Raw genomic sequence first — 10,927 nt, 5'->3', positions numbered from 1 at the left:
CAATATAAAATATGACCTATCTGAACCTCAATGCATGAAAATGCCTTTTAAAGGCAAACAATGCAACAACTGGACTTAAATGTAATCAAAAGATAGTTTGGCCCTTGGCCACACTTCATGCATATTAAATGAGTCCTAATGGATGTGCTCGTGCACACTTTACACTACCCAATTTGAGAATGAACTGCTAAAACCTCGCATTTTTCTATTTTTGCCAAAAAAATGCAATATATGAAACCAAAATGCAAAACTAAGAACAAAATGGTGTTTGGCCCTTGGCCACACCTCATACATGGTAAATGAGTGCCAAATGTAAATTTTCATACACAATGCACGTTCCGGTACAAAAATGACATGCTAAAAGCTTTGTTTTTTATATTATTCACATTAAAGGCAAAATTCTACATTTATTACATTCATGTGATTTCAAATAAAGTTTAACCATTGGCCCTATATTATATACATGAAATGAACGTCAAAAAGTGTGCTTAGGCACACATTACAAGTCTCAAGGTAAAAATGACATTTTGACCTAACTATGCAATATAACTTAAAATGACAAAACGATGCATGCTAACACTTGCATGCTCGTTAAATTACATCAAATCGCATCAAAATATACAAGGTATCCTAGGGATGTTGTGCATCCCAAACCAAGGTATCCGTACCTGAAAATAACCTAATAACTTAGGGTGAGTAAACAAGTTACTCATAGGAAGAAGTGCATGCATATACCCTAAAGTTTCAAATGCTATACAAGTTTAACATAGATCATCACAATGGATCATTCCTCCTAACATCTATGTTCCAAGGTGAACTAAGGGATTATCTTAAGCTACTCATGCAATTGAAATGAACTACAACATACAAGTATACATGCTCAAGTATATGAAATAATGTTGAAACACAATACACGACATACAAGCATACACTTTCAAGTATACTAAACTATATTAAAATAAGTTATGTAATGTCTAAGCATATATACGCAAATATACAATTAATATGGAAAACTCGTAAATTAAGTATACAAGCACAAGTATACTAAGCTAAATAAATTACGTATAAGACAAGTATACACGACACAAGTATACTAAATAAAATTTACACACACGGAGCGAGTATATAAGTTCAAGTATACAAAATGAGATTTAAATGAATGAAGTAAATATACAAGTTCAAGTATGTTAAATGAGATTTAATTACACAAACAAGTACACAAGTTCAAATATACTAAATGAGATTTAAATATGCAAGGCAATCACCAATTCATAAGCTACAAGTAATCCATGATAAACTACTTGAAATTTAATGCAAAATCAGATAGTGGAAAGACTAGGATACGTGGTCACAGACCATGCAAGTTATTCTGGGTAATTACAACCCACAAGGTACTATCTAGTGCGCACGTGTATAAGTTATTCTGGGCAATTACGACCCACAAGGTACCACCTATTGCGCACTTTATATGACTTAGGAAACTCTTGTTTTAGTACTAGAGCCAAACTCTAGCCGTCACATATTTCTTTTCCTTACAAGCCTTCTAAAATTAATAAATTCAAAACTTAAGCAAAATCAATAAGTTAGACCAAACTTATACAAAATCAAATAATGTATAAAGACCATCTTCCATGCACAAGTAACAGTGAATCCACACAAACCATATCCTAGAATTCAAGTCTAAATGGCATATGACATGTCAAGTCCTCAATATACAATTTATACACAAAACAATAATACTTTACAGCAATTGAGCCAAATCACCATCCTAAGCCATAAGTACTAAATAAGCTATAATTTAGTAACTAACTTTCAAGGTAATCAATTGTAATATTTTAAATAAGCTATATACCTACGCAAGATATATTTAAACAAGATTTGTAAGACAATGATATCCTATATCATGCTAAGTCCAATTACCATTTTATGAGGCCACAAGTACTAATTCTACGCAAGTCTAGTAACATGCTCACAAGGTAATCAAATGTACTACATTTCAAGACATTATCATCCTAACATGAAAAGTCTTTAAAATCAAATAATTTAGTAAATGAAACAATTTACCTACGGCAAGATATACATGCTCTCAAGGCTTTGAATTATCAAATAAGCTATACGACGCATATGTATTATAATTCCTTAAGCCACTAAATACATGATATCTCTACACATTATATATATATAAGCTAAACATGCCTCTAAATCATGAATTTAGCTACATAATATATATATATATATATATATATATATATATATATATATATATATATAAACTACAATTTGGCAAGCTATACAATACACATACACCAAATATGCTTTTAAATCACTAAACCTTAAGCATTTCAGGGATTTACAATCTATATACAAGACTATGGTTTAGTAAGCATGTAAACAATATATATAAAGCTCCAAAAACACCTAAACACTTAGGAAATGAACCTATAACAACCCCTACCTCACTTTGAGATGAAATCTCAAATCCCACTGAAATGAACCTTTCTGAATGTGACACCACTTTGGGGTTTTGTCGGGGACAACAAGGTGAACATTAAATCTTAAGGAGGTAACATTAAAATCCAAACTTAGCTTCAAACCCGAACTCGAAAAATGGTCAAAACGAGATTCCAATCGATTGGAATCGAAGGCTTCATTAAGGCCGACATTAAAGCCTAAGGCATTACTTGAAAAATCCAAGAGGAGAAAGGCTAAAAGGGAGGAAAAAGGGTGGCAGCCCAAAGGTATGCCATGGCTGCCGGCCAAGAGGGGGAGAAGATGATATAAAATATCCCACTCACCCCCTATTTATAGAAAAACTCAAAAAGTGCCTCGAACGGGTCTTGCCTGGTTCAGAAAAGTGGAATTTGAGCAGACGCACTTAAATGGCAAAATACTGTGAACAAAAAAGAATTGAAATGAGAAAAAATGAACATTGGAAGAAATGGAGTTAAAAACTGAGTCCCGTGTAAAGAGATATGCCCTGAGCAAGTTCGACGGCAACTAGGGTCAAAAACCCAAAAACTCGGGAGATCGACCGCAAGATAATTTTAAGAGTATACGACTCGACAAAATATGAAAATGAATCCCATATGAGGATCCCAGCCCCAAGGAGACACTTTGCAATTAACTTTCATTAATTGCACAAAGACCTCTACACAAAAGGATAACTACGCAAGTGACGCAAATGATATTTTCTTAAAAACCCCTAAATCAAAATATCTTCAAAAGACATTTATAAAAAACACCCCAAGAAATGAAAATATTTCTAAAAAATCTTTTCATCCATGCCCCTGTGGGAAAAAGAAACAATCGACGAGCTTTTCTTCAAAATTAAAACTACGCCTTTCAAGGAAACCAACAAGAATGAAAGTACATGAAGTTAAAAATCAACTCCAACCATGAAGAATGAGGTTACGTGAAAGGAATTTTCAACGAAACAAATTAATCTGTAACAATAGAGAAAAAAAAAAGGAAGGAAAATGACCGGGTCATTACAGCAAGAAACAAGTATACAAAGCTCAAGTATATTAAACGAAATTTAAAGCACAAGAGGCAAGTTTACAAAGCTCAAGTATATTAAATGAAATTAAAATTGCAAGAAACAAGTATATAAGGCTCAAGTATACTAAATGAAATTTAAATACATGAAACAAGTATACAAGTGCAAGTATACTAATGAGATTTGAAAAGGCATGCACCATATCACAAGTTACAAGTAATCCATGATTAACAACTTGGGATTGAATGCGAAATCAAGTAGTGAAAAGACTAGGACATGTGGTCGCTAAACCAAGCAAGTGTTTCTGGGTAATTACGCCCCACAAGGCACTACCTAGTACGCATATGTATAAGTTATTCTGGGTAATTATGACCTACAAGATACTACCTAGTGCGCACTATATCATAGGGATAACTCATATCTCCCGTACTAAAGCCGAACCCTAGCCGTGACATTTTTATATCCTTACAAGCTTTCCAAAATCAACAAATTAGACCAAAACTTATACAAAATCAACAAGTTAGGCCAAAACTTATACAAAATCAAATAATGCATAGAAACCACTTTCCATGCACAAGTAGAGTTGAAACCACACAAGTCATGTCCTAGGATTCAAGTCTACAATGGCATACACCATGTTGAATCTTCAATGTGCAATTCATTACACATGCAATTGTATACAATGACGAATCTTCAATGTACGATTCGTTACACGATATAGTGACATTACAATTCAATTAAATCAAATAACCATCAAGTAAGCAACAAGTACTATGTAATGACCCAGACATTTTCCTTCCTTTCCTTTTTTCCCTTTTTACGAATTTTCTTTTTCCGTTGATATTTTCTTTCACGTAACCTCACTTTTTGTATTTGGAGTTGATTTTAGGCCTCACGTGCTTTCATTCCATTTGGTTTCCTCGAAATGCGTAGCTTTACTTTTGAAGAAAAGCTCGTTGGTTGTTTTTTTTTCCTATAAGGGCATGGATGAAGAGTTTCTTCAGAATTATTTTTGTTTCTTAAGGTGTTCTTCATAAATATCTTTTGAAGATATTTTGTCTTAGGGGTTTTTAAAAAAGTATCTTTTGGAAGATATTTTCATTTGGGGTCACTTGTGCAGTTATCTTTTTGTGTAGGGGCCTTTGTACAATTAACGAAAGTTAAATATAAAGTGTCTCTTTTGGGCTTGGATCCTCGTACGAGATTCATTTTCACATTTCGTTTAATTGTGTACTCTTAGAATTGTTTTTCGGTCGTTTTTTCCAGTTTTCGAGTTTTTGACCCTAGTTGCCGCCGAACTTGCTCGGGGCATATCTTTCTGCACGGAACTCAGTTTTCAATGTCGTTTGTTTCATTATTCATTTTTTTGTCATGATGGTGCTTTTTTGTACATGAACTTTTGCTGTTTGAGCGCGTTTGGACAGTTTTCACTTTTCTTGGCCGCGTGGGACCTGTTTGGGGCACTTTTTTGGATTTCTATAAATAGGGGGTAGGAGAGAGAAATTTTTAGATTTCTCCCCCTCCCATGGCTGCCTCCCCTTGCTGCCCTCTTCTTCCTCCTCTCTTCTTTTCTCTTTTTGAGCCCTTTAGCTTTGGATTCTTCCTTCACCGATGAAGGCATAAATATCAGCCTTGACGAGGCCCTCGATTCCAACTGATTGGAATCTTGTTTTGGTCAATTTTTGAGTGTGGAATTTGACTCAAGTTCAAATTTTGGTGTTGCCACAAGAGGGTTTGTTTTTCTCCTCGTTATCCCCGTCAAAACCCCGAAGTGGCGTCGCATTCAGAAAGGTTCCATTTTGGTGGTTTTTGAGATTTCATCTCAAATTGAGGTAGGGGGTACGTTGTTGTATGTTTATATCCTAAGTGTTTTAGTATTTTTGCGGCTTAATATATGTTGTTTGCATGCTTCCTAAATCATAGTCTTATATATAGATGGAAATCCTTTGAATTGATTAGGGTCATGTTTAGTGTATATTTGTGTATAACTTGTTGAATTGTAGCTTACATATATATTGTATAACTTGTTTTATGATTTAAAGCATGCCTATCATATATATTTATATATATTGTGTAAAGATATCATGATAAGTAATGGCTTGATGAATTGTAGCTTAGAAACATATATATCTTATCATAAGTAAACTGTTTCATTTACTAGGTTGCTTGGTTCTAGAGACTTTTCATGTTAGGATGACAATCTCTTGTAAAATAATACATTTAATTACCTCGTGAGCATGTTACTAACTTGGGGTAAAATTAATACTTGTGGCTTTCTATGATGGTAATTTGGCTTAGCATGATATATGATATCATTGTCTTGTATAGCTTGTATAATATATCTTGTATAGGTATATTGTTTATTTAGAATATCACTAATATTTACCTAGAAATTAAGCTTGTTACTAAATTATAGCACATTTAGTGCTTGTGGCTTATAATGGTAACTTGATTTGGTTGTTATACAATATTCTTGTTTTATATATAAATCGCCTATTGAAGTTGTGATATTTTGTATGCCATTTAGACTTGGAACTTTAGGACATGGTTTATGTGGCTTCAACTTTACTTGTGTATGGAATGTGATTTCTTGCATTATTTATTTGTGTACGAGTTTTGAACTTGTTGATTTTAGAAAGCTTATTAGGACATAAAATATGTGATGGATATGATTTGGCTCTAGTACGGGAGACAAGAGTTTCCCTATGTCATAAGTGCGCACTAAGCAGTACCTTGTGTGTCGTAATTACCCGGAATAACATAAACATGTGCGCATTAGTTAGTGCCTTGTGGGTCATAATTACCAAGAAACACTTGCTTGGTCTAGTGACCACATGTCCTAGACTTTCCATTACTTGATTTTGCATTAAATTTCAAGTTGTTAATCATAGATTACTTGTAGCTTGTGATTTGGTGCATGAGATTTCATTTTCGGTTTAGTATACTTGAACTTGTATACTTATACGACACGTATATCAATATTGCATAGTATACTTGTGGATGTATACTTGTATATATATTGCGTTTTCATTTCAATATTGTTTAGTGTATTTGTGGATGTATACTTGCTTATATTGAATATTTAGTATCAATATTATTTAGTATACTTGTGGATGTTTACTTGTTTATATTGAATATTTAATTTCAATATTGTTTAGTATACTTGTGTCTTGTATACTTGCTTCGTACCTATTTTGTTTTAGCTTAGTATATTTGTGCCTTGTATACTTGATTTACGCGTGTTTCAATATTAAATGTATACTTGTGTATGTATACTTATATATAGAATATCTTGTTCCAATATTGTTTAGTATACTTATAAGTGTATACTTATATATGGTGCATTGCGTTTCAATATTGCCTTGTATACTTGAGCATGTATACTTGTATATTGTCTTTCATTTCAATTACTTGTGTAGCTTGAGATGATCCCTTAGTTTACCTTGGAATATAGATGTTAGGAGGAATGATACCTTGTAATGATCTATATTGAACTTGCATGACACTTGAAACTTTAGGGTATACGCACGCACTTCTTCCTACGAGTAACTTGTTTACTTACCCTAGTTGTTGGGATATTTTTCAGGTACGGATACCTTGGTTTGGGATGCATAACATCCCTAAGCCACCTTGTTTGTTTTAGAGTACTTTGATGTATTTTAATGAGCATATAAGTGTTAGCATGTATCGTTTTGCCTTTTAAAGTTGTAATTCATAGTTAGGCTTAAAATGTCACTTTTGCCTTGAAACATGTAACGTGTACCTAAGTACACTTTTTAGCACTTATTTTGTACGTATGATATGTGGCCAAGGGCCAAATTTCATTTGAAATTACATGTATGCACTTAAAGTGGAAATTTGCCTTTAAAGGGAATTTTATGAAATTAAGGGTTTTGACATATCGTTTTTGCTTCGGAGTATGCATTGCGTATGTAAATTTACTTTTTGAGGTTCATTTAATATGTATGAGATATGGCCAATGGCCAAACACCACTTTGTTTTCATTTATGCACTTTGGATTTGTAAATTGTTTTTGAAGGCAATATTAAGAAATTCGAGGTTCTAACATGTCATTTTCAATTCGAGTTGTGCAAAGTGTGCATGAGCATACTCTTTAGGATTCTTTTAATATATGTGATGTGTGGCCAAGGGTGAAACGGTCTTTTGAATGCATCTATGTCTTTCGGTTGCAAGTTTTGCTTTTAAATGACTTATTTTGCAAATTTGAGATTTGATAGGACATATTTTGCATCAGGAGTATTTTGAGGTTGTTGACTATTTTAGCACGCTTAAATATCCATATTACGTCTACGTGCATGTTCGTTTTTGCACAAAACCCCACCCTTGGTGAAATAAGCTTTCTATGGACTCATTTTGTATATATATATATATTTTTTAAAATCTGGTTTAGGGGCATTTTGGGATTTTTCCTTTGAAAAATAATTTCCGGCCTTGACATGGTCACATAGAAAATTTGATTTTAAGGGGGTATCTTCTTTATGTTTTTCCAAAAAACTTCATTTGAGTGTCCGAAATCAGTCGCAGATCTGGATTTTTTGGTGCACGCATTTTTTTTCAGGGAAAAGTCTGATTTAAGGGGTATTTTGGGTATTTCACTTGAAAAATAAAAACATTTCTTAACATGGTCATGTAGAAAACATGATTTTTGGAGGGGGGTTACTTCACAACTTTTTTTTTCTAAAAAATGTCGTTTAAGTTCTCAAATTTGCATTTTAATCCTATAAATGAATGCAGGCCATAGACAATGTCAGGGGGCTGCAACGTGCGTCGTGGGCGCCCATGGTGCCCCTGTCTGGCTAGCCTTGATGCTCTATTTTCAAATGGCCATTTCTCCTTCGTTCGGACTCCAAATCAGGCGATTCTTGATTCTATTTTTATTTATTTTTCGTTGTCTATCCAAAGGTGTGCTCGGTGGCACACAAATCTTTTTGGAAATGATTGTTTTTCTCCTTAGGCAAAACTTCTCCGTTTTTAAAATGTCGCTTCCGCATCTTGTTATCTTTATATTGGAATCTTAGGGACGACGTGTATCCCTAGAGACTTTGTTTCTGGGTGAAAAGACCATTTTGATGTTGGGCCATACTTGGTTTATTTTCAACCCTAACTTTCGTTTTCCTTCTCATTGAGTTCCGTGGCCCCATGGAAGGTCACTTAGGTATTTTAAGGACGATGTACTGTAATACCCCTAATTTTAAAAGGATAGTCTCGGTATTTATTTATTTATTTTTATTGTATTTTTTTTAATTGTTTAATTGATTATTTGACTAATTGTTTATGTGTTTAATTGAATTAAGTGTTACTTGATTAATTGGCTACTTATCTATGTGTTATTTGTATTTTGTCTAGGTGTTATTTGTATTATTTGTTTAATTAGATTGTGTACTTAAATGATGTATTTGATTAATTGTAAATTAAATAATTAAATGTTTTATTTTATTTTATTTTATGGTTATGGTTAGTGGTAATGGGCTAACTAATTGGGTCCCATAAACTACTTGGATAGGAGGTTGGATGGGTATGGATAATTACCCATGGATAGTTGTATATGTATATATATAGATATATATGTATATATATATATATATATATATAAAGGAAAGTAATTTATTAATATTATACTAACTTTAGTATTAATAAATAATCTGATGTATATATTTTATATATTTATATAATAAGGATACACATATATTTTATACGTAACATGTTTTAAGTTACCTTTTTAATATTATGGTAACTTTAGTATAAATAAATAATCTGATGTATATATTTTATTTATTTAATGAGGATACAGATAAATTATATACGTAACATGTTTTAAGTTACTTTTTAATATTATGGTAACTTTAGTATAAATAAATAATCTGATGTATATATTTTATTTATTTAATGAGGATATAGATAAATTATATACGTAACATGTTTTAAGTTACCTTTTCACATTATGGTAACTTTAATATTAATAAATAATCTAATGTATATATTTTATTTAATTAATAAGGATATACATAGATTATATACGTAACATATTTTAAGTTATCTTTTTAATATTTTCATTTTTTTTATTTTTCTTTATTAAGTTGACTTGGATTGGAAAAAGGAATAGGGTTATTATTTAGCCTATAAATACACAACTATAGGTTGAAAAAGGAGTGAAAATATATCACGTAATATATATTCTAGAGAGAGAGTTAGAGAGAGAAGGAGAAAGAGGAAGGAATGAGGAGAAAACCCTTTAGAGAGACGATCAAGGAAGAAGAAGTTTAACTTTCAGTCCGAAAGTTTAAGGCAAGTTCTTCTTCTATCTCTTTCCCTTTGATTCGTGTTTCTATACATACCTAGGAAATTTCAGGATTTATTAAACACATAAAATTAAATAATTATGCATGTTTAATTGGATTAGAACATAGGTTTTATGAATTTGGTTCATATCTGTTCTTGTGTTATGAATTGATAAATGCATGATTTTGATTTGATTTCCGGTATGAATTTTTACATGTTTAAATTATGTATATTTTATATCTGTGGAATGATGGAACGTAGAAACATGCCTAGGATTCCTGAACATTAAATAGGAACTAGGTTTGGGTTTAAATAAATTTAAATAGACTCAATCATAATGATGCTTGCTATTTGAATATTTTAAACAAACGAATGAATTTAATCTTTTAATATGTTTTAACAATTGAGATTAAATGTGTAGGATGAATTGGATATGGAGAATGCTTATTTGACGGTATAATAAGATATCATCATATGTATAAGATTCAGTTTATGTAGGACATATGATATAGGAAACTTAAATAAATAATAAGTCATTCCTATTTTGTGATAACTTGATATTATATTATCATAGTTATTTCTGGATTGTTTGATGTATTTCCTTAATCGTTACATCAATTGTTGAATTGTGTGATTTAATGCACCGGTATGGGACGGTGGCATTCTAGGAACGGATTAACTTATCAGTTAAGTCCTACCTATTTTATATAAGGGAATGGATTAACTAAAATGTTAAGTCCTACTTATATTCAAGTCAGGTCAGCTGAACAAGTGGAATGACTTATGGATGATTAATTTATTATATAAGGGAATGGATTAACTAAAATGTTAAGTCTTACTTATATTCAAGTCAGGTCAGTTGAACAAGTTGAATGACTTATGGAGGATTAATTTATACCGGATAGAATGGTTACTAGATTATATATATATAAGTATGGTGCCATGATATGAGCTTGAGTCTCAGGATCAGTGGTTAGGGTGCGTATATCGCCAGGGATATGTAACTAGATATAGTGTAGTTGTGTACCCTGGTAGGTCTAGGTATTCATGCCCACTATATGTGCGTTTTGCATGTTGCCTACTATTCAGGTTGAGACAACCCTATAGTCTAGTGAGGTTCCTTTAGTGTGT

This window comes from Cornus florida, unplaced genomic scaffold (genome assembly GCF_030987335.1).
Source record: "Cornus florida cultivar Cherokee Brave unplaced genomic scaffold, ASM3098733v1 CherokeeBrave_3.0.0_Hap2_Chr05, whole genome shotgun sequence".
In the NCBI taxonomy this organism is placed as follows: Eukaryota; Viridiplantae; Streptophyta; class Magnoliopsida; order Cornales; family Cornaceae; genus Cornus; species Cornus florida.
Note: the sequence above shows the minus strand (reverse complement) of the source record.